This window comes from Schistocerca cancellata, unplaced genomic scaffold, assembly GCF_023864275.1.
Source record: "Schistocerca cancellata isolate TAMUIC-IGC-003103 unplaced genomic scaffold, iqSchCanc2.1 HiC_scaffold_318, whole genome shotgun sequence".
NCBI lineage: Eukaryota > Metazoa > Arthropoda > Insecta > Orthoptera > Acrididae > Schistocerca > Schistocerca cancellata.
Genome location: NW_026046336.1, coordinates 213,706 through 231,762, shown reverse-complemented (window position 1 = coordinate 231,762; position 18,057 = coordinate 213,706). Strand labels below are relative to the sequence as shown.

Genomic DNA, 18,057 nt, shown 5'->3' with positions numbered 1-18,057 from the left:
TTTACTTGCGAAATAAGTAAATAAATATTACTACTTACAGCTTTGCTTTTCCTCCTACCGCTGCAACAACGAGGCCAAAAGCAATGGACTGTGACTTTTGCCATACGTGAGAAGATGCTCGCAAACAGGGAAAGTGCGTGACGGAATGCGAGTGGAGGGGGTATAAACCCGGAGAAGAATGTGCAAGTCCGGTGTGGTCTAGTGGCTAGGATACCTGGCTTTCACCCAGGAGGCCCGGGTTCGATTCCCGGTACCGGAATGGAATTTTTTCGGTACAAATGACGACAAGTTTTGACCGTGCGAAATGCTGTTTCACGTCCTCCTCGCATTATAGCTACTGGTTGGTAAACGTCAGCTGACAACAGTCGAGAGAAACGGGCACGCAACGAAATTACTACGAGCAGCGGCATAGAGGGAGAAGAGACGCTGGTCCACTGTTGGATTGCTGCCATAGAAATGTTACATGGCAATACGCAGACCAATTCCCGCGAAGCAATGGGAGAATGTCTGCACCGAGGCCCGTTAGCTCAGTTGGTTAGAGCGTCGTGCTAATAACGCGAAGGTCGTGGGTTCGATCCCCCCACGGGCCACTACGATTTTACTATTTCAAAAAGGCAACGCCGATTTCCCCGCGGAAGTATGGTGACAAAGAAATCGTCACATTGTGTGGCAGCTGATAGGGGACCCGAACGCGACTTGTCGGGACGCGCTAAAACATTTCACTGGTCACAGCACGCTCAACACACAGTTTCTCGTCCGATCACCACAACTGCGCGACGTTGGGCGTTGTCAGTGCTTGGGCGGGTGACCGCCTGCGAATATAGGACACTGTCGACAGTTTCAATTCGTATTTCTCTTTCCTCTTCGGTTTCGGAGCTGCAGCGCTATTCGGTCAAGGGCACTGGCGCCACGTTTTGCCTCTCGGTATGCCAAGTCGCGCCGTGCGGCCACAGTGAAATGAAGGAGCGTGTTGTAAAATTTGCAACAAAGAAAAAAAAATGTACTAGTAATAAAACTGAATTTGTCCGACAGAACATGTAAAATCAGACAATACATGATAACAGGCAGCAGGTATTTACTTGAGGCATAAGTAATGTTGTGCCCGCCTCGCCATACCTCTCTCAGTCGTTTCGCGTGCTTGTCCTTTTGATATAGGCCGATTGGAGAGCGTCAGCTCTCGCGTCAGCTGAGCAAAGTCGAGACAAGTCGAGACTCAAGGGGAATCGACGCACACGCTATAGGGTGGCCTGCAGCGAGTAAGATGGGGAAAGAAACATTAATTTAAGGACGCGTGGCAAAAGTACTCATACGCAAAAGTAAAAGCCTGCTGCGGTGGCCGGGAATCGAACCCGGATCAACTGCTTGGAAGGCAACTATGCTGACCATTACACCACCACCGCACGGTTTCCTTCCACGCCTCGCGAGCCGCGCTGTGTCTGCTTCCCGCCTGTCGGCGGCGGCCGAAGGTGGTCGTAGCTGTAGGCGCGTTACGGGGTAGGCGAGCCCATCCAGGCAGCGTCTCTAGGCACATTTCGCGTCCTTTGGCAAGAGTCGTCGCGTGCGTACTCCGCAAGAGTACTCAGACGATCATTTTTAAGCAGTGCGGTGCAGGATTCAGCGTCTGTAGCATTCTCTCGAGAGGATGCGACGGCGCTGGACGGCAGTCCCACTTTCCCCACAGACGTCTGCCGCGGAAAGCACCAGGAAGCTGTGAACTAGCTGAGCATCGGTGGTTCAGTGGTAGAATGCTCGCCTGCCACGCGGGCGGCCCGGGTTCGATTCCCGGCCGATGCATCGTTTTGTTTTTTCTCCGATAGTGGTGCTGCGTGTCTTTCGCACTCGAACTGCGTGAGCCATGAGAATGAACCGCGGGATTCCGTGTGGAAAGAAGCAATCATGCAGCGCGCACGACTGCTCGTTTGGACTCTTGCGTGCTATTGTACATACTGGCGTCGGCCTAGCATCGCAAGTTGCCTGCCGCGCCGGGAATGCACGTGTAGCAACAGAAAAAATGAGCCACGGAGTGCAGACTCTGTACCACTGGTATTCGGTACTTAGCAAGATTCCAGAAGGTGTGGCGATCGCCTGCCTCGGTAGCGCAGTAGGCAGCGCGTAAGTCTCATAATCTTAAGGTCGTGAGTTCGATCCTCACCCGGGGCATTTAATTTACTATCGTTCACAGCTAAGTCGACGGCTCTGGGGTTGCGAAGGAGCGAAACACTTAGTAGTTTGTTATCGACAAGGCTTCAACGACTCAGCGTGAAAATGTTTACTTCCCGTTATTACTAGTTGCAGTTCTTTTGTAAAATTTTCAAGAAAAAAAGTACTAGTAATAAAACTGAATTTCGTATGATATAACATGTAAAGTCACACAATGTATGACCTGCTATATAATGACAGGCAGCAGGTCTTTACTTGCGAAATAAGTAAATAAATATTACTACTTACAGCTTTGCTTTTCCTCCTACCGCTGCAACAACGAGGCCAAAAGCAATGGACTGTGACTTTTGCCATACGTGAGAAGATGCTCGCAAACAGGGAAAGTGCGTGACGGAATGCGAGTGGAGGGGGTATAAACCCGGAGAAGAATGTGCACGTCCGGTGTGGTCTAGTGGCTAGGATACCTGGCTTTCACCCAGGAGGCCCGGGTTCGATTCCCGGTACCGGAATGGAATTTTTTCGGAACAAATGACGACAAGTTTTGACCGTGCGAAATGCTGTTTCACGTCCTCCTCGCATTATAGCTACTGGTTGGTAAACGTCAGCTGACAACAGTCGAGAGAAACGGGCACGCAACGAAATTACTACGAGCAGCGGCATAGAGGGAGAAGAGACGCTGGTCCACTGTTGGATTGCTGCCATAGAAATGTTACATGGCAATACGCAGACCAATTCCCGCGAAGCAATGGGAGAATGTCTGCACCGAGGCCCGTTAGCTCAGTTGGTTAGAGCGTCGTGCTACTAACGCGAAGGTCGTGGGTTCGATCCCCCCACGGGCCACTACGATTTTACTATTTCAAAAAGGCAACGCCGATTTCCCCGCGGAAGTATGGTGACAAAGAAATCGTCACATTGTGTGGCAGCTGATAGGGGACCCGAACGCGACTTGTCGGGACGCGCTAAAACATTTCACTGGTCACAGCACGCTCAACACACAGTTTCTCGTCCGATCACCACAACTGCGCGACGTTGGGCGTTGTCAGTGCTTGGGCGGGTGACCGCCTGCGAATATAGGACACTGTCGACAGTTTCAATTCGTATTTCTCTTTCCTCTTCGGTTTCGGAGCTGCAGCGCTATTCGGTCAAGGGCACTGGCGCCACGTTTTGCCTCTCGGTATGCCAAGTCGCGCCGTGCGGCCACAGTGAAATGAAGGAGCGTGTTGTAAAATTTGCAACAAAGAAAAAAAAATGTACTAGTAATAAAACTGAATTTGTCCGACAGAACATGTAAAATCAGACAATACATGATAACAGGCAGCAGGTATTTACTTGAGGCATAAGTAATGTTGTGCCCGCCTCGCCATACCTCTCTCAGTCGTTTCGCGTGCTTGTCCTTTTGATATAGGCCGATTGGAGAGCGTCAGCTCTCGCGTCAGCTGAGCAAAGTCGAGACAAGTCGAGACTCAAGGGGAATCGACGCACACGCTATAGGGTGGCCTGCAGCGAGTAAGATGGGGAAAGAAACATTAATTTAAGGACGCGTGGCAAAAGTACTCATACGCAAAAGTAAAAGCCTGCTGCGGTGGCCGGGAATCGAACCCGGATCAACTGCTTGGAAGGCAACTATGCTGACCATTACACCACCACCGCACGGTTTCCTTCCACGCCTCGCGAGCCGCGCTGTGTCTGCTTCCCGCCTGTCGGCGGCGGCCGAAGGTGGTCGTAGCTGTAGGCGCGTTACGGGGTAGGCGAGCCCATCCAGGCAGCGTCTCTAGGCACATTTCGCGTCCTTTGGCAAGAGTCGTCGCGTGCGTACTCCGCAAGAGTACTCAGACGATCATTTTTAAGCAGTGCGGTGCAGGATTCAGCGTCTGTAGCATTCTCTCGAGAGGATGCGACGGCGCTGGACGGCAGTCCCACTTTCCCCACAGACGTCTGCCGCGGAAAGCACCAGGAAGCTGTGAACTAGCTGAGCATCGGTGGTTCAGTGGTAGAATGCTCGCCTGCCACGCGGGCGGCCCGGGTTCGATTCCCGGCCGATGCATCGTTTTGTTTTTTCTCCGATAGTGGTGCTGCGTGTCTTTCGCACTCGAACTGCGTGAGCCATGAGAATGAACCGCGGGATTCCGTGTGGAAAGAAGCAATCATGCAGCGCGCACGACTGCTCGTTTGGACTCTTGCGTGCTATTGTACATACTGGCGTCGGCCTAGCATCGCAAGTTGCCTGCCGCGCCGGGAATGCACGTGTAGCAACAGAAAAAATGAGCCACGGAGTGCAGACTCTGTACCACTGGTATTCGGTACTTAGCAAGATTCCAGAAGGTGTGGCGATCGCCTGCCTCGGTAGCGCAGTAGGCAGCGCGTAAGTCTCATAATCTTAAGGTCGTGAGTTCGATCCTCACCCGGGGCATTTAATTTACTATCGTTCACAGCTAAGTCGACGGCTCTGGGGTTGCGAAGGAGCGAAACACTTAGTAGTTTGTTATCGACAAGGCTTCAACGACTCAGCGTGAAAATGTTTACTTCCCGTTATTACTAGTTGCAGTTCTTTTGTAAAATTTTCAAGAAAAAAAGTACTAGTAATAAAACTGAATTTCGTATGATATAACATGTAAAGTCACACAATGTATGACCTGCTATATAATGACAGGCAGCAGGTCTTTACTTGCGAAATAAGTAAATAAATATTACTACTTACAGCTTTGCTTTTCCTCCTACCGCTGCAACAACGAGGCCAAAAGCAATGGACTGTGACTTTTGCCATACGTGAGAAGATGCTCGCAAACAGGGAAAGTGCGTGACGGAATGCGAGTGGAGGGGGTATAAACCCGGAGAAGAATGTGCACGTCCGGTGTGGTCTAGTGGCTAGGATACCTGGCTTTCACCCAGGAGGCCCGGGTTCGATTCCCGGTACCGGAATGGAATTTTTTCGGAACAAATGACGACAAGTTTTGACCGTGCGAAATGCTGTTTCACGTCCTCCTCGCATTATAGCTACTGGTTGGTAAACGTCAGCTGACAACAGTCGAGAGAAACGGGCACGCAACGAAATTACTACGAGCAGCGGCATAGAGGGAGAAGAGACGCTGGTCCACTGTTGGATTGCTGCCATAGAAATGTTACATGGCAATACGCAGACCAATTCCCGCGAAGCAATGGGAGAATGTCTGCACCGAGGCCCGTTAGCTCAGTTGGTTAGAGCGTCGTGCTACTAACGCGAAGGTCGTGGGTTCGATCCCCCCACGGGCCACTACGATTTTACTATTTCAAAAAGGCAACGCCGATTTCCCCGCGGAAGTATGGTGACAAAGAAATCGTCACATTGTGTGGCAGCTGATAGGGGACCCGAACGCGACTTGTCGGGACGCGCTAAAACATTTCACTGGTCACAGCACGCTCAACACACAGTTTCTCGTCCGATCACCACAACTGCGCGACGTTGGGCGTTGTCAGTGCTTGGGCGGGTGACCGCCTGCGAATATAGGACACTGTCGACAGTTTCAATTCGTATTTCTCTTTCCTCTTCGGTTTCGGAGCTGCAGCGCTATTCGGTCAAGGGCACTGGCGCCACGTTTTGCCTCTCGGTATGCCAAGTCGCGCCGTGCGGCCACAGTGAAATGAAGGAGCGTGTTGTAAAATTTGCAACAAAGAAAAAAAAATGTACTAGTAATAAAACTGAATTTGTCCGACAGAACATGTAAAATCAGACAATACATGATAACAGGCAGCAGGTATTTACTTGAGGCATAAGTAATGTTGTGCCCGCCTCGCCATACCTCTCTCAGTCGTTTCGCGTGCTTGTCCTTTTGATATAGGCCGATTGGAGAGCGTCAGCTCTCGCGTCAGCTGAGCAAAGTCGAGACAAGTCGAGACTCAAGGGGAATCGACGCACACGCTATAGGGTGGCCTGCAGCGAGTAAGATGGGGAAAGAAACATTAATTTAAGGACGCGTGGCAAAAGTACTCATACGCAAAAGTAAAAGCCTGCTGCGGTGGCCGGGAATCGAACCCGGATCAACTGCTTGGAAGGCAACTATGCTGACCATTACACCACCACCGCACGGTTTCCTTCCACGCCTCGCGAGCCGCGCTGTGTCTGCTTCCCGCCTGTCGGCGGCGGCCGAAGGTGGTCGTAGCTGTAGGCGCGTTACGGGGTAGGCGAGCCCATCCAGGCAGCGTCTCTAGGCACATTTCGCGTCCTTTGGCAAGAGTCGTCGCGTGCGTACTCCGCAAGAGTACTCAGACGATCATTTTTAAGCAGTGCGGTGCAGGATTCAGCGTCTGTAGCATTCTCTCGAGAGGATGCGACGGCGCTGGACGGCAGTCCCACTTTCCCCACAGACGTCTGCCGCGGAAAGCACCAGGAAGCTGTGGACTAGCTGAGCATCGGTGGTTCAGTGGTAGAATGCTCGCCTGCCACGCGGGCGGCCCGGGTTCGATTCCCGGCCGATGCATCGTTTTGTTTTTTCTCCGATAGTGGTGCTGCGTGTCTTTCGCACTCGAACTGCGTGAGCCATGAGAATGAACCGCGGGATTCCGTGTGGAAAGAAGCAATCATGCAGCGCGCACGACTGCTCGTTTGGACTCTTGCGTGCTATTGTACATACTGGCGTCGGCCTAGCATCGCAAGTTGCCTGCCGCGCCGGGAATGCACGTGTAGCAACAGAAAAAATGAGCCACGGAGTGCAGACTCTGTACCACTGGTATTCGGTACTTAGCAAGATTCCAGAAGGTGTGGCGATCGCCTGCCTCGGTAGCGCAGTAGGCAGCGCGTAAGTCTCATAATCTTAAGGTCGTGAGTTCGATCCTCACCCGGGGCATTTAATTTACTATCGTTCACAGCTAAGTCGACGGCTCTGGGGTTGCGAAGGAGCGAAACACTTAGTAGTTTGTTATCGACAAGGCTTCAACGACTCAGCGTGAAAATGTTTACTTCCCGTTATTACTAGTTGCAGTTCTTTTGTAAAATTTTCAAGGAAAAAAGTACTAGTAATAAAACTGAATTTCGTATGATATAACATGTAAAGTCACACAATGTATGACCTGCTATATAATGACAGGCAGCAGGTCTTTACTTGCGAAATAAGTAAATAAATATTACTACTTACAGCTTTGCTTTTCCTCCTACCGCTGCAACAACGAGGCCAAAAGCAATGGACTGTGACTTTTGCCATACGTGAGAAGATGCTCGCAAACAGGGAAAGTGCGTGACGGAATGCGAGTGGAGGGGGTATAAACCCGGAGAAGAATGTGCACGTCCGGTGTGGTCTAGTGGCTAGGATACCTGGCTTTCACCCAGGAGGCCCGGGTTCGATTCCCGGTACCGGAATGGAATTTTTTCGGAACAAATGACGACAAGTTTTGACCGTGCGAAATGCTGTTTCACGTCCTCCTCGCATTATAGCTACTGGTTGGTAAACGTCAGCTGACAACAGTCGAGAGAAACGGGCACGCAACGAAATTACTACGAGCAGCGGCATAGAGGGAGAAGAGACGCTGGTCCACTGTTGGATTGCTGCCATAGAAATGTTACATGGCAATACGCAGACCAATTCCCGCGAAGCAATGGGAGAATGTCTGCACCGAGGCCCGTTAGCTCAGTTGGTTAGAGCGTCGTGCTAATAACGCGAAGGTCGTGGGTTCGATCCCCCCACGGGCCACTACGATTTTACTATTTCAAAAAGGCAACGCCGATTTCCCCGCGGAAGTATGGTGACAAAGAAATCGTCACATTGTGTGGCAGCTGATAGGGGACCCGAACGCGACTTGTCGGGACGCGCTAAAACATTTCACTGGTCACAGCACGCTCAACACACAGTTTCTCGTCCGATCACCACAACTGCGCGACGTTGGGCGTTGTCAGTGCTTGGGCGGGTGACCGCCTGCGAATATAGGACACTGTCGACAGTTTCAATTCGTATTTCTCTTTCCTCTTCGGTTTCGGAGCTGCAGCGCTATTCGGTCAAGGGCACTGGCGCCACGTTTTGCCTCTCGGTATGCCAAGTCGCGCCGTGCGGCCACAGTGAAATGAAGGAGCGTGTTGTAAAATTTGCAACAAAGAAAAAAAAATGTACTAGTAATAAAACTGAATTTGTCCGACAGAACATGTAAAATCAGACAATACATGATAACAGGCAGCAGGTATTTACTTGAGGCATAAGTAATGTTGTGCCCGCCTCGCCATACCTCTCTCAGTCGTTTCGCGTGCTTGTCCTTTTGATATAGGCCGATTGGAGAGCGTCAGCTCTCGCGTCAGCTGAGCAAAGTCGAGACAAGTCGAGACTCAAGGGGAATCGACGCACACGCTATAGGGTGGCCTGCAGCGAGTAAGATGGGGAAAGAAACATTAATTTAAGGACGCGTGGCAAAAGTACTCATACGCAAAAGTAAAAGCCTGCTGCGGTGGCCGGGAATCGAACCCGGATCAACTGCTTGGAAGGCAACTATGCTGACCATTACACCACCACCGCACGGTTTCCTTCCACGCCTCGCGAGCCGCGCTGTGTCTGCTTCCCGCCTGTCGGCGGCGGCCGAAGGTGGTCGTAGCTGTAGGCGCGTTACGGGGTAGGCGAGCCCATCCAGGCAGCGTCTCTAGGCACATTTCGCGTCCTTTGGCAAGAGTCGTCGCGTGCGTACTCCGCAAGAGTACTCAGACGATCATTTTTAAGCAGTGCGGTGCAGGATTCAGCGTCTGTAGCATTCTCTCGAGAGGATGCGACGGCGCTGGACGGCAGTCCCACTTTCCCCACAGACGTCTGCCGCGGAAAGCACCAGGAAGCTGTGAACTAGCTGAGCATCGGTGGTTCAGTGGTAGAATGCTCGCCTGCCACGCGGGCGGCCCGGGTTCGATTCCCGGCCGATGCATCGTTTTGTTTTTTCTCCGATAGTGGTGCTGCGTGTCTTTCGCACTCGAACTGCGTGAGCCATGAGAATGAACCGCGGGATTCCGTGTGGAAAGAAGCAATCATGCAGCGCGCACGACTGCTCGTTTGGACTCTTGCGTGCTATTGTACATACTGGCGTCGGCCTAGCATCGCAAGTTGCCTGCCGCGCCGGGAATGCACGTGTAGCAACAGAAAAAATGAGCCACGGAGTGCAGACTCTGTACCACTGGTATTCGGTACTTAGCAAGATTCCAGAAGGTGTGGCGATCGCCTGCCTCGGTAGCGCAGTAGGCAGCGCGTAAGTCTCATAATCTTAAGGTCGTGAGTTCGATCCTCACCCGGGGCATTTAATTTACTATCGTTCACAGCTAAGTCGACGGCTCTGGGGTTGCGAAGGAGCGAAACACTTAGTAGTTTGTTATCGACAAGGCTTCAACGACTCAGCGTGAAAATGTTTACTTCCCGTTATTACTAGTTGCAGTTCTTTTGTAAAATTTTCAAGGAAAAAAGTACTAGTAATAAAACTGAATTTCGTATGATATAACATGTAAAGTCACACAATGTATGACCTGCTATATAATGACAGGCAGCAGGTCTTTACTTGCGAAATAAGTAAATAAATATTACTACTTACAGCTTTGCTTTTCCTCCTACCGCTGCAACAACGAGGCCAAAAGCAATGGACTGTGACTTTTGCCATACGTGAGAAGATGCTCGCAAACAGGGAAAGTGCGTGACGGAATGCGAGTGGAGGGGGTATAAACCCGGAGAAGAATGTGCACGTCCGGTGTGGTCTAGTGGCTAGGATACCTGGCTTTCACCCAGGAGGCCCGGGTTCGATTCCCGGTACCGGAATGGAATTTTTTCGGAACAAATGACGACAAGTTTTGACCGTGCGAAATGCTGTTTCACGTCCTCCTCGCATTATAGCTACTGGTTGGTAAACGTCAGCTGACAACAGTCGAGAGAAACGGGCACGCAACGAAATTACTACGAGCAGCGGCATAGAGGGAGAAGAGACGCTGGTCCACTGTTGGATTGCTGCCATAGAAATGTTACATGGCAATACGCAGACCAATTCCCGCGAAGCAATGGGAGAATGTCTGCACCGAGGCCCGTTAGCTCAGTTGGTTAGAGCGTCGTGCTAATAACGCGAAGGTCGTGGGTTCGATCCCCCCACGGGCCACTACGATTTTACTATTTCAAAAAGGCAACGCCGATTTCCCCGCGGAAGTATGGTGACAAAGAAATCGTCACATTGTGTGGCAGCTGATAGGGGACCCGAACGCGACTTGTCGGGACGCGCTAAAACATTTCACTGGTCACAGCACGCTCAACACACAGTTTCTCGTCCGATCACCACAACTGCGCGACGTTGGGCGTTGTCAGTGCTTGGGCGGGTGACCGCCTGCGAATATAGGACACTGTCGACAGTTTCAATTCGTATTTCTCTTTCCTCTTCGGTTTCGGAGCTGCAGCGCTATTCGGTCAAGGGCACTGGCGCCACGTTTTGCCTCTCGGTATGCCAAGTCGCGCCGTGCGGCCACAGTGAAATGAAGGAGCGTGTTGTAAAATTTGCAACAAAGAAAAAAAAATGTACTAGTAATAAAACTGAATTTGTCCGACAGAACATGTAAAATCAGACAATACATGATAACAGGCAGCAGGTATTTACTTGAGGCATAAGTAATGTTGTGCCCGCCTCGCCATACCTCTCTCAGTCGTTTCGCGTGCTTGTCCTTTTGATATAGGCCGATTGGAGAGCGTCAGCTCTCGCGTCAGCTGAGCAAAGTCGAGACAAGTCGAGACTCAAGGGGAATCGACGCACATGCTATAGGGTGGCCTGCAGCGAGTAAGATGGGGAAAGAAACATTAATTTAAGGACGCGTGGCAAAAGTACTCATACGCAAAAGTAAAAGCCTGCTGCGGTGGCCGGGAATCGAACCCGGATCAACTGCTTGGAAGGCAACTATGCTGACCATTACACCACCACCGCACGGTTTCCTTCCACGCCTCGCGAGCCGCGCTGTGTCTGCTTCCCGCCTGTCGGCGGCGGCCGAAGGTGGTCGTAGCTGTAGGCGCGTTACGGGGTAGGCGAGCCCATCCAGGCAGCGTCTCTAGGCACATTTCGCGTCCTTTGGCAAGAGTCGTCGCGTGCGTACTCCGCAAGAGTACTCAGACGATCATTTTTAAGCAGTGCGGTGCAGGATTCAGCGTCTGTAGCATTCTCTCGAGAGGATGCGACGGCGCTGGACGGCAGTCCCACTTTCCCCACAGACGTCTGCCGCGGAAAGCACCAGGAAGCTGTGAACTAGCTGAGCATCGGTGGTTCAGTGGTAGAATGCTCGCCTGCCACGCGGGCGGCCCGGGTTCGATTCCCGGCCGATGCATCGTTTTGTTTTTTCTCCGATAGTGGTGCTGCGTGTCTTTCGCACTCGAACTGCGTGAGCCATGAGAATGAACCGCGGGATTCCGTGTGGAAAGAAGCAATCATGCAGCGCGCACGACTGCTCGTTTGGACTCTTGCGTGCTATTGTACATACTGGCGTCGGCCTAGCATCGCAAGTTGCCTGCCGCGCCGGGAATGCACGTGTAGCAACAGAAAAAATGAGCCACGGAGTGCAGACTCTGTACCACTGGTATTCGGTACTTAGCAAGATTCCAGAAGGTGTGGCGATCGCCTGCCTCGGTAGCGCAGTAGGCAGCGCGTAAGTCTCATAATCTTAAGGTCGTGAGTTCGATCCTCACCCGGGGCATTTAATTTACTATCGTTCACAGCTAAGTCGACGGCTCTGGGGTTGCGAAGGAGCGAAACACTTAGTAGTTTGTTATCGACAAGGCTTCAACGACTCAGCGTGAAAATGTTTACTTCCCGTTATTACTAGTTGCAGTTCTTTTGTAAAATTTTCAAGGAAAAAAGTACTAGTAATAAAACTGAATTTCGTATGATATAACATGTAAAGTCACACAATGTATGACCTGCTATATAATGACAGGCAGCAGGTCTTTACTTGCGAAATAAGTAAATAAATATTACTACTTACAGCTTTGCTTTTCCTCCTACCGCTGCAACAACGAGGCCAAAAGCAATGGACTGTGACTTTTGCCATACGTGAGAAGATGCTCGCAAACAGGGAAAGTGCGTGACGGAATGCGAGTGGAGGGGGTATAAACCCGGAGAAGAATGTGCACGTCCGGTGTGGTCTAGTGGCTAGGATACCTGGCTTTCACCCAGGAGGCCCGGGTTCGATTCCCGGTACCGGAATGGAATTTTTTCGGAACAAATGACGACAAGTTTTGACCGTGCGAAATGCTGTTTCACGTCCTCCTCGCATTATAGCTACTGGTTGGTAAACGTCAGCTGACAACAGTCGAGAGAAACGGGCACGCAACGAAATTACTACGAGCAGCGGCATAGAGGGAGAAGAGACGCTGGTCCACTGTTGGATTGCTGCCATAGAAATGTTACATGGCAATACGCAGACCAATTCCCGCGAAGCAATGGGAGAATGTCTGCACCGAGGCCCGTTAGCTCAGTTGGTTAGAGCGTCGTGCTAATAACGCGAAGGTCGTGGGTTCGATCCCCCCACGGGCCACTACGATTTTACTATTTCAAAAAGGCAACGCCGATTTCCCCGCGGAAGTATGGTGACAAAGAAATCGTCACATTGTGTGGCAGCTGATAGGGGACCCGAACGCGACTTGTCGGGACGCGCTAAAACATTTCACTGGTCACAGCACGCTCAACACACAGTTTCTCGTCCGATCACCACAACTGCGCGACGTTGGGCGTTGTCAGTGCTTGGGCGGGTGACCGCCTGCGAATATAGGACACTGTCGACAGTTTCAATTCGTATTTCTCTTTCCTCTTCGGTTTCGGAGCTGCAGCGCTATTCGGTCAAGGGCACTGGCGCCACGTTTTGCCTCTCGGTATGCCAAGTCGCGCCGTGCGGCCACAGTGAAATGAAGGAGCGTGTTGTAAAATTTGCAACAAAGAAAAAAAAATGTACTAGTAATAAAACTGAATTTGTCCGACAGAACATGTAAAATCAGACAATACATGATAACAGGCAGCAGGTATTTACTTGAGGCATAAGTAATGTTGTGCCCGCCTCGCCATACCTCTCTCAGTCGTTTCGCGTGCTTGTCCTTTTGATATAGGCCGATTGGAGAGCGTCAGCTCTCGCGTCAGCTGAGCAAAGTCGAGACAAGTCGAGACTCAAGGGGAATCGACGCACACGCTATAGGGTGGCCTGCAGCGAGTAAGATGGGGAAAGAAACATTAATTTAAGGACGCGTGGCAAAAGTACTCATACGCAAAAGTAAAAGCCTGCTGCGGTGGCCGGGAATCGAACCCGGATCAACTGCTTGGAAGGCAACTATGCTGACCATTACACCACCACCGCACGGTTTCCTTCCACGCCTCGCGAGCCGCGCTGTGTCTGCTTCCCGCCTGTCGGCGGCGGCCGAAGGTGGTCGTAGCTGTAGGCGCGTTACGGGGTAGGCGAGCCCATCCAGGCAGCGTCTCTAGGCACATTTCGCGTCCTTTGGCAAGAGTCGTCGCGTGCGTACTCCGCAAGAGTACTCAGACGATCATTTTTAAGCAGTGCGGTGCAGGATTCAGCGTCTGTAGCATTCTCTCGAGAGGATGCGACGGCGCTGGACGGCAGTCCCACTTTCCCCACAGACGTCTGCCGCGGAAAGCACCAGGAAGCTGTGAACTAGCTGAGCATCGGTGGTTCAGTGGTAGAATGCTCGCCTGCCACGCGGGCGGCCCGGGTTCGATTCCCGGCCGATGCATCGTTTTGTTTTTTCTCCGATAGTGGTGCTGCGTGTCTTTCGCACTCGAACTGCGTGAGCCATGAGAATGAACCGCGGGATTCCGTGTGGAAAGAAGCAATCATGCAGCGCGCACGACTGCTCGTTTGGACTCTTGCGTGCTATTGTACATACTGGCGTCGGCCTAGCATCGCAAGTTGCCTGCCGCGCCGGGAATGCACGTGTAGCAACAGAAAAAATGAGCCACGGAGTGCAGACTCTGTACCACTGGTATTCGGTACTTAGCAAGATTCCAGAAGGTGTGGCGATCGCCTGCCTCGGTAGCGCAGTAGGCAGCGCGTAAGTCTCATAATCTTAAGGTCGTGAGTTCGATCCTCACCCGGGGCATTTAATTTACTATCGTTCACAGCTAAGTCGACGGCTCTGGGGTTGCGAAGGAGCGAAACACTTAGTAGTTTGTTATCGACAAGGCTTCAACGACTCAGCGTGAAAATGTTTACTTCCCGTTATTACTAGTTGCAGTTCTTTTGTAAAATTTTCAAGGAAAAAAGTACTAGTAATAAAACTGAATTTCGTATGATATAACATGTAAAGTCACACAATGTATGACCTGCTATATAATGACAGGCAGCAGGTCTTTACTTGCGAAATAAGTAAATAAATATTACTACTTACAGCTTTGCTTTTCCTCCTACCGCTGCAACAACGAGGCCAAAAGCAATGGACTGTGACTTTTGCCATACGTGAGAAGATGCTCGCAAACAGGGAAAGTGCGTGACGGAATGCGAGTGGAGGGGGTATAAACCCGGAGAAGAATGTGCACGTCCGGTGTGGTCTAGTGGCTAGGATACCTGGCTTTCACCCAGGAGGCCCGGGTTCGATTCCCGGTACCGGAATGGAATTTTTTCGGAACAAATGACGACAAGTTTTGACCGTGCGAAATGCTGTTTCACGTCCTCCTCGCATTATAGCTACTGGTTGGTAAACGTCAGCTGACAACAGTCGAGAGAAACGGGCACGCAACGAAATTACTACGAGCAGCGGCATAGAGGGAGAAGAGACGCTGGTCCACTGTTGGATTGCTGCCATAGAAATGTTACATGGCAATACGCAGACCAATTCCCGCGAAGCAATGGGAGAATGTCTGCACCGAGGCCCGTTAGCTCAGTTGGTTAGAGCGTCGTGCTAATAACGCGAAGGTCGTGGGTTCGATCCCCCCACAGGCCACTACGATTTTACTATTTCAAAAAGGCAACGCCGATTTCCCCGCGGAAGTATGGTGACAAAGAAATCGTCACATTGTGTGGCAGCTGATAGGGGACCCGAACGCGACTTGTCGGGACGCGCTAAAACATTTCACTGGTCACAGCACGCTCAACACACAGTTTCTCGTCCGATCACCACAACTGCGCGACGTTGGGCGTTGTCAGTGCTTGGGCGGGTGACCGCCTGCGAATATAGGACACTGTCGACAGTTTCAATTCGTATTTCTCTTTCCTCTTCGGTTTCGGAGCTGCAGCGCTATTCGGTCAAGGGCACTGGCGCCACGTTTTGCCTCTCGGTATGCCAAGTCGCGCCGTGCGGCCACAGTGAAATGAAGGAGCGTGTTGTAAAATTTGCAACAAAGAAAAAAAAATGTACTAGTAATAAAACTGAATTTGTCCGACAGAACATGTAAAATCAGACAATACATGATAACAGGCAGCAGGTATTTACTTGAGGCATAAGTAATGTTGTGCCCGCCTCGCCATACCTCTCTCAGTCGTTTCGCGTGCTTGTCCTTTTGATATAGGCCGATTGGAGAGCGTCAGCTCTCGCGTCAGCTGAGCAAAGTCGAGACAAGTCGAGACTCAAGGGGAATCGACGCACACGCTATAGGGTGGCCTGCAGCGAGTAAGATGGGGAAAGAAACATTAATTTAAGGACGCGTGGCAAAAGTACTCATACGCAAAAGTAAAAGCCTGCTGCGGTGGCCGGGAATCGAACCCGGATCAACTGCTTGGAAGGCAACTATGCTGACCATTACACCACCACCGCACGGTTTCCTTCCACGCCTCGCGAGCCGCGCTGTGTCTGCTTCCCGCCTGTCGGCGGCGGCCGAAGGTGGTCGTAGCTGTAGGCGCGTTACGGGGTAGGCGAGCCCATCCAGGCAGCGTCTCTAGGCACATTTCGCGTCCTTTGGCAAGAGTCGTCGCGTGCGTACTCCGCAAGAGTACTCAGACGATCATTTTTAAGCAGTGCGGTGCAGGATTCAGCGTCTGTAGCATTCTCTCGAGAGGATGCGACGGCGCTGGACGGCAGTCCCACTTTCCCCACAGACGTCTGCCGCGGAAAGCACCAGGAAGCTGTGAACTAGCTGAGCATCGGTGGTTCAGTGGTAGAATGCTCGCCTGCCACGCGGGCGGCCCGGGTTCGATTCCCGGCCGATGCATCGTTTTGTTTTTTCTCCGATAGTGGTGCTGCGTGTCTTTCGCACTCGAACTGCGTGAGCCATGAGAATGAACCGCGGGATTCCGTGTGGAAAGAAGCAATCATGCAGCGCGCACGACTGCTCGTTTGGACTCTTGCGTGCTATTGTACATACTGGCGTCGGCCTAGCATCGCAAGTTGCCTGCCGCGCCGGGAATGCACGTGTAGCAACAGAAAAAATGAGCCACGGAGTGCAGACTCTGTACCACTGGTATTCGGTACTTAGCAAGATTCCAGAAGGTGTGGCGATCGCCTGCCTCGGTAGCGCAGTAGGCAGCGCGTAAGTCTCATAATCTTAAGGTCGTGAGTTCGATCCTCACCCGGGGCATTTAATTTACTATCGTTCACAGCTAAGTCGACGGCTCTGGGGTTGCGAAGGAGCGAAACACTTAGTAGTTTGTTATCGACAAGGCTTCAACGACTCAGCGTGAAAATGTTTACTTCCCGTTATTACTAGTTGCAGTTCTTTTGTAAAATTTTCAAGGAAAAAAGTACTAGTAATAAAACTGAATTTCGTATGATATAACATGTAAAGTCACACAATGTATGACCTGCTATATAATGACAGGCAGCAGGTCTTTACTTGCGAAATAAGTAAATAAATATTACTACTTACAGCTTTGCTTTTCCTCCTACCGCTGCAACAACGAGGCCAAAAGCAATGGACTGTGACTTTTGCCATACGTGAGAAGATGCTCGCAAACAGGGAAAGTGCGTGACGGAATGCGAGTGGAGGGGGTATAAACCCGGAGAAGAATGTGCACGTCCGGTGTGGTCTAGTGGCTAGGATACCTGGCTTTCACCCAGGAGGCCCGGGTTCGATTCCCGGTACCGGAATGGAATTTTTTCGGAACAAATGACGACAAGTTTTGACCGTGCGAAATGCTGTTTCACGTCCTCCTCGCATTATAGCTACTGGTTGGTAAACGTCAGCTGACAACAGTCGAGAGAAACGGGCACGCAACGAAATTACTACGAGCAGCGGCATAGAGGGAGAAGAGACGCTGGTCCACTGTTGGATTGCTGCCATAGAAATGTTACATGGCAATACGCAGACCAATTCCCGCGAAGCAATGGGAGAATGTCTGCACCGAGGCCCGTTAGCTCAGTTGGTTAGAGCGTCGTGCTAATAACGCGAAGGTCGTGGGTTCGATCCCCCCACAGGCCACTACGATTTTACTATTTCAAAAAGGCAACGCCGATTTCCCCGCGGAAGTATGGTGACAAAGAAATCGTCACATTGTGTGGCAGCTGATAGGGGACCCGAACGCGACTTGTCGGGACGCGCTAAAACATTTCACTGGTCACAGCACGCTCAACACACAGTTTCTCGTCCGATCACCACAACTGCGCGACGTTGGGCGTTGTCAGTGCTTGGGCGGGTGACCGCCTGCGAATATAGGACACTGTCGACAGTTTCAATTCGTATTTCTCTTTCCTCTTCGGTTTCGGAGCTGCAGCGCTATTCGGTCAAGGGCACTGGCGCCACGTTTTGCCTCTCGGTATGCCAAGTCGCGCCGTGCGGCCACAGTGAAATGAAGGAGCGTGTTGTAAAATTTGCAACAAAGAAAAAAAAATGTACTAGTAATAAAACTGAATTTGTCCGACAGAACATGTAAAATCAGACAATACATGATAACAGGCAGCAGGTATTTACTTGAGGCATAAGTAATGTTGTGCCCGCCTCGCCATACCTCTCTCAGTCGTTTCGCGTGCTTGTCCTTTTGATATAGGCCGATTGGAGAGCGTCAGCTCTCGCGTCAGC

The 18,057-nt window shown here is 51.3% G+C and overlaps 37 non-coding genes across 37 annotated transcripts; 30 read left to right on the top strand and 7 right to left on the bottom strand.

The window, feature by feature from the left end:
• Positions 1-187: 187 nt before the first annotated feature.
• On the top strand, positions 188-259 carry Trnae-uuc (transfer RNA glutamic acid (anticodon UUC)). Its single transcript has one exon. It is a non-coding gene; the product is annotated as a tRNA-Glu (tRNA).
• Positions 260-516: 257 nt separating this feature from the next.
• On the top strand, positions 517-590 carry Trnai-aau (transfer RNA isoleucine (anticodon AAU)). The gene has a single exon. It is a non-coding gene; the product is annotated as a tRNA-Ile (tRNA).
• A 738-nt stretch (positions 591-1,328) lies between these two features.
• Trnag-ucc (transfer RNA glycine (anticodon UCC)) lies at positions 1,329-1,400 on the bottom strand. Its single transcript has one exon. It is a non-coding gene; the product is annotated as a tRNA-Gly (tRNA).
• A 323-nt stretch (positions 1,401-1,723) lies between these two features.
• On the top strand, positions 1,724-1,794 carry Trnag-gcc (transfer RNA glycine (anticodon GCC)). Its single transcript has one exon. It is a non-coding gene; the product is annotated as a tRNA-Gly (tRNA).
• A 293-nt stretch (positions 1,795-2,087) lies between these two features.
• Trnam-cau (transfer RNA methionine (anticodon CAU)) lies at positions 2,088-2,160 on the top strand. Its single transcript has one exon. It is a non-coding gene; the product is annotated as a tRNA-Met (tRNA).
• Positions 2,161-2,597: 437 nt separating this feature from the next.
• Trnae-uuc (transfer RNA glutamic acid (anticodon UUC)) lies at positions 2,598-2,669 on the top strand. The gene has a single exon. It is a non-coding gene; the product is annotated as a tRNA-Glu (tRNA).
• A 257-nt stretch (positions 2,670-2,926) lies between these two features.
• Trnas-acu (transfer RNA serine (anticodon ACU)) lies at positions 2,927-3,000 on the top strand. Its single transcript has one exon. It is a non-coding gene; the product is annotated as a tRNA-Ser (tRNA).
• A 738-nt stretch (positions 3,001-3,738) lies between these two features.
• Trnag-ucc (transfer RNA glycine (anticodon UCC)) lies at positions 3,739-3,810 on the bottom strand. Its single transcript has one exon. It is a non-coding gene; the product is annotated as a tRNA-Gly (tRNA).
• A 323-nt stretch (positions 3,811-4,133) lies between these two features.
• Positions 4,134-4,204, top strand: Trnag-gcc (transfer RNA glycine (anticodon GCC)). The gene has a single exon. It is a non-coding gene; the product is annotated as a tRNA-Gly (tRNA).
• A 293-nt stretch (positions 4,205-4,497) lies between these two features.
• Positions 4,498-4,570, top strand: Trnam-cau (transfer RNA methionine (anticodon CAU)). Its single transcript has one exon. It is a non-coding gene; the product is annotated as a tRNA-Met (tRNA).
• Positions 4,571-5,007: 437 nt separating this feature from the next.
• Positions 5,008-5,079, top strand: Trnae-uuc (transfer RNA glutamic acid (anticodon UUC)). The gene has a single exon. It is a non-coding gene; the product is annotated as a tRNA-Glu (tRNA).
• A 257-nt stretch (positions 5,080-5,336) lies between these two features.
• Positions 5,337-5,410, top strand: Trnas-acu (transfer RNA serine (anticodon ACU)). The gene has a single exon. It is a non-coding gene; the product is annotated as a tRNA-Ser (tRNA).
• Positions 5,411-6,148: 738 nt separating this feature from the next.
• Trnag-ucc (transfer RNA glycine (anticodon UCC)) lies at positions 6,149-6,220 on the bottom strand. The gene has a single exon. It is a non-coding gene; the product is annotated as a tRNA-Gly (tRNA).
• A 323-nt stretch (positions 6,221-6,543) lies between these two features.
• On the top strand, positions 6,544-6,614 carry Trnag-gcc (transfer RNA glycine (anticodon GCC)). The gene has a single exon. It is a non-coding gene; the product is annotated as a tRNA-Gly (tRNA).
• Positions 6,615-6,907: 293 nt separating this feature from the next.
• Trnam-cau (transfer RNA methionine (anticodon CAU)) lies at positions 6,908-6,980 on the top strand. The gene has a single exon. It is a non-coding gene; the product is annotated as a tRNA-Met (tRNA).
• Positions 6,981-7,417: 437 nt separating this feature from the next.
• On the top strand, positions 7,418-7,489 carry Trnae-uuc (transfer RNA glutamic acid (anticodon UUC)). Its single transcript has one exon. It is a non-coding gene; the product is annotated as a tRNA-Glu (tRNA).
• A 257-nt stretch (positions 7,490-7,746) lies between these two features.
• On the top strand, positions 7,747-7,820 carry Trnai-aau (transfer RNA isoleucine (anticodon AAU)). The gene has a single exon. It is a non-coding gene; the product is annotated as a tRNA-Ile (tRNA).
• A 738-nt stretch (positions 7,821-8,558) lies between these two features.
• On the bottom strand, positions 8,559-8,630 carry Trnag-ucc (transfer RNA glycine (anticodon UCC)). Its single transcript has one exon. It is a non-coding gene; the product is annotated as a tRNA-Gly (tRNA).
• Positions 8,631-8,953: 323 nt separating this feature from the next.
• Trnag-gcc (transfer RNA glycine (anticodon GCC)) lies at positions 8,954-9,024 on the top strand. The gene has a single exon. It is a non-coding gene; the product is annotated as a tRNA-Gly (tRNA).
• Positions 9,025-9,317: 293 nt separating this feature from the next.
• On the top strand, positions 9,318-9,390 carry Trnam-cau (transfer RNA methionine (anticodon CAU)). The gene has a single exon. It is a non-coding gene; the product is annotated as a tRNA-Met (tRNA).
• A 437-nt stretch (positions 9,391-9,827) lies between these two features.
• On the top strand, positions 9,828-9,899 carry Trnae-uuc (transfer RNA glutamic acid (anticodon UUC)). The gene has a single exon. It is a non-coding gene; the product is annotated as a tRNA-Glu (tRNA).
• A 257-nt stretch (positions 9,900-10,156) lies between these two features.
• On the top strand, positions 10,157-10,230 carry Trnai-aau (transfer RNA isoleucine (anticodon AAU)). The gene has a single exon. It is a non-coding gene; the product is annotated as a tRNA-Ile (tRNA).
• Positions 10,231-10,968: 738 nt separating this feature from the next.
• Trnag-ucc (transfer RNA glycine (anticodon UCC)) lies at positions 10,969-11,040 on the bottom strand. Its single transcript has one exon. It is a non-coding gene; the product is annotated as a tRNA-Gly (tRNA).
• Positions 11,041-11,363: 323 nt separating this feature from the next.
• Positions 11,364-11,434, top strand: Trnag-gcc (transfer RNA glycine (anticodon GCC)). The gene has a single exon. It is a non-coding gene; the product is annotated as a tRNA-Gly (tRNA).
• A 293-nt stretch (positions 11,435-11,727) lies between these two features.
• On the top strand, positions 11,728-11,800 carry Trnam-cau (transfer RNA methionine (anticodon CAU)). The gene has a single exon. It is a non-coding gene; the product is annotated as a tRNA-Met (tRNA).
• A 437-nt stretch (positions 11,801-12,237) lies between these two features.
• Positions 12,238-12,309, top strand: Trnae-uuc (transfer RNA glutamic acid (anticodon UUC)). The gene has a single exon. It is a non-coding gene; the product is annotated as a tRNA-Glu (tRNA).
• Positions 12,310-12,566: 257 nt separating this feature from the next.
• Trnai-aau (transfer RNA isoleucine (anticodon AAU)) lies at positions 12,567-12,640 on the top strand. The gene has a single exon. It is a non-coding gene; the product is annotated as a tRNA-Ile (tRNA).
• Positions 12,641-13,378: 738 nt separating this feature from the next.
• On the bottom strand, positions 13,379-13,450 carry Trnag-ucc (transfer RNA glycine (anticodon UCC)). Its single transcript has one exon. It is a non-coding gene; the product is annotated as a tRNA-Gly (tRNA).
• Positions 13,451-13,773: 323 nt separating this feature from the next.
• Positions 13,774-13,844, top strand: Trnag-gcc (transfer RNA glycine (anticodon GCC)). The gene has a single exon. It is a non-coding gene; the product is annotated as a tRNA-Gly (tRNA).
• A 293-nt stretch (positions 13,845-14,137) lies between these two features.
• On the top strand, positions 14,138-14,210 carry Trnam-cau (transfer RNA methionine (anticodon CAU)). The gene has a single exon. It is a non-coding gene; the product is annotated as a tRNA-Met (tRNA).
• Positions 14,211-14,647: 437 nt separating this feature from the next.
• On the top strand, positions 14,648-14,719 carry Trnae-uuc (transfer RNA glutamic acid (anticodon UUC)). The gene has a single exon. It is a non-coding gene; the product is annotated as a tRNA-Glu (tRNA).
• A 257-nt stretch (positions 14,720-14,976) lies between these two features.
• Positions 14,977-15,050, top strand: Trnai-aau (transfer RNA isoleucine (anticodon AAU)). The gene has a single exon. It is a non-coding gene; the product is annotated as a tRNA-Ile (tRNA).
• Positions 15,051-15,788: 738 nt separating this feature from the next.
• On the bottom strand, positions 15,789-15,860 carry Trnag-ucc (transfer RNA glycine (anticodon UCC)). The gene has a single exon. It is a non-coding gene; the product is annotated as a tRNA-Gly (tRNA).
• Positions 15,861-16,183: 323 nt separating this feature from the next.
• Positions 16,184-16,254, top strand: Trnag-gcc (transfer RNA glycine (anticodon GCC)). Its single transcript has one exon. It is a non-coding gene; the product is annotated as a tRNA-Gly (tRNA).
• Positions 16,255-16,547: 293 nt separating this feature from the next.
• Positions 16,548-16,620, top strand: Trnam-cau (transfer RNA methionine (anticodon CAU)). The gene has a single exon. It is a non-coding gene; the product is annotated as a tRNA-Met (tRNA).
• Positions 16,621-17,057: 437 nt separating this feature from the next.
• On the top strand, positions 17,058-17,129 carry Trnae-uuc (transfer RNA glutamic acid (anticodon UUC)). The gene has a single exon. It is a non-coding gene; the product is annotated as a tRNA-Glu (tRNA).
• Positions 17,130-17,386: 257 nt separating this feature from the next.
• Positions 17,387-17,460, top strand: Trnai-aau (transfer RNA isoleucine (anticodon AAU)). The gene has a single exon. It is a non-coding gene; the product is annotated as a tRNA-Ile (tRNA).
• The last annotated feature ends 597 nt before the right edge of the window (positions 17,461-18,057 follow it).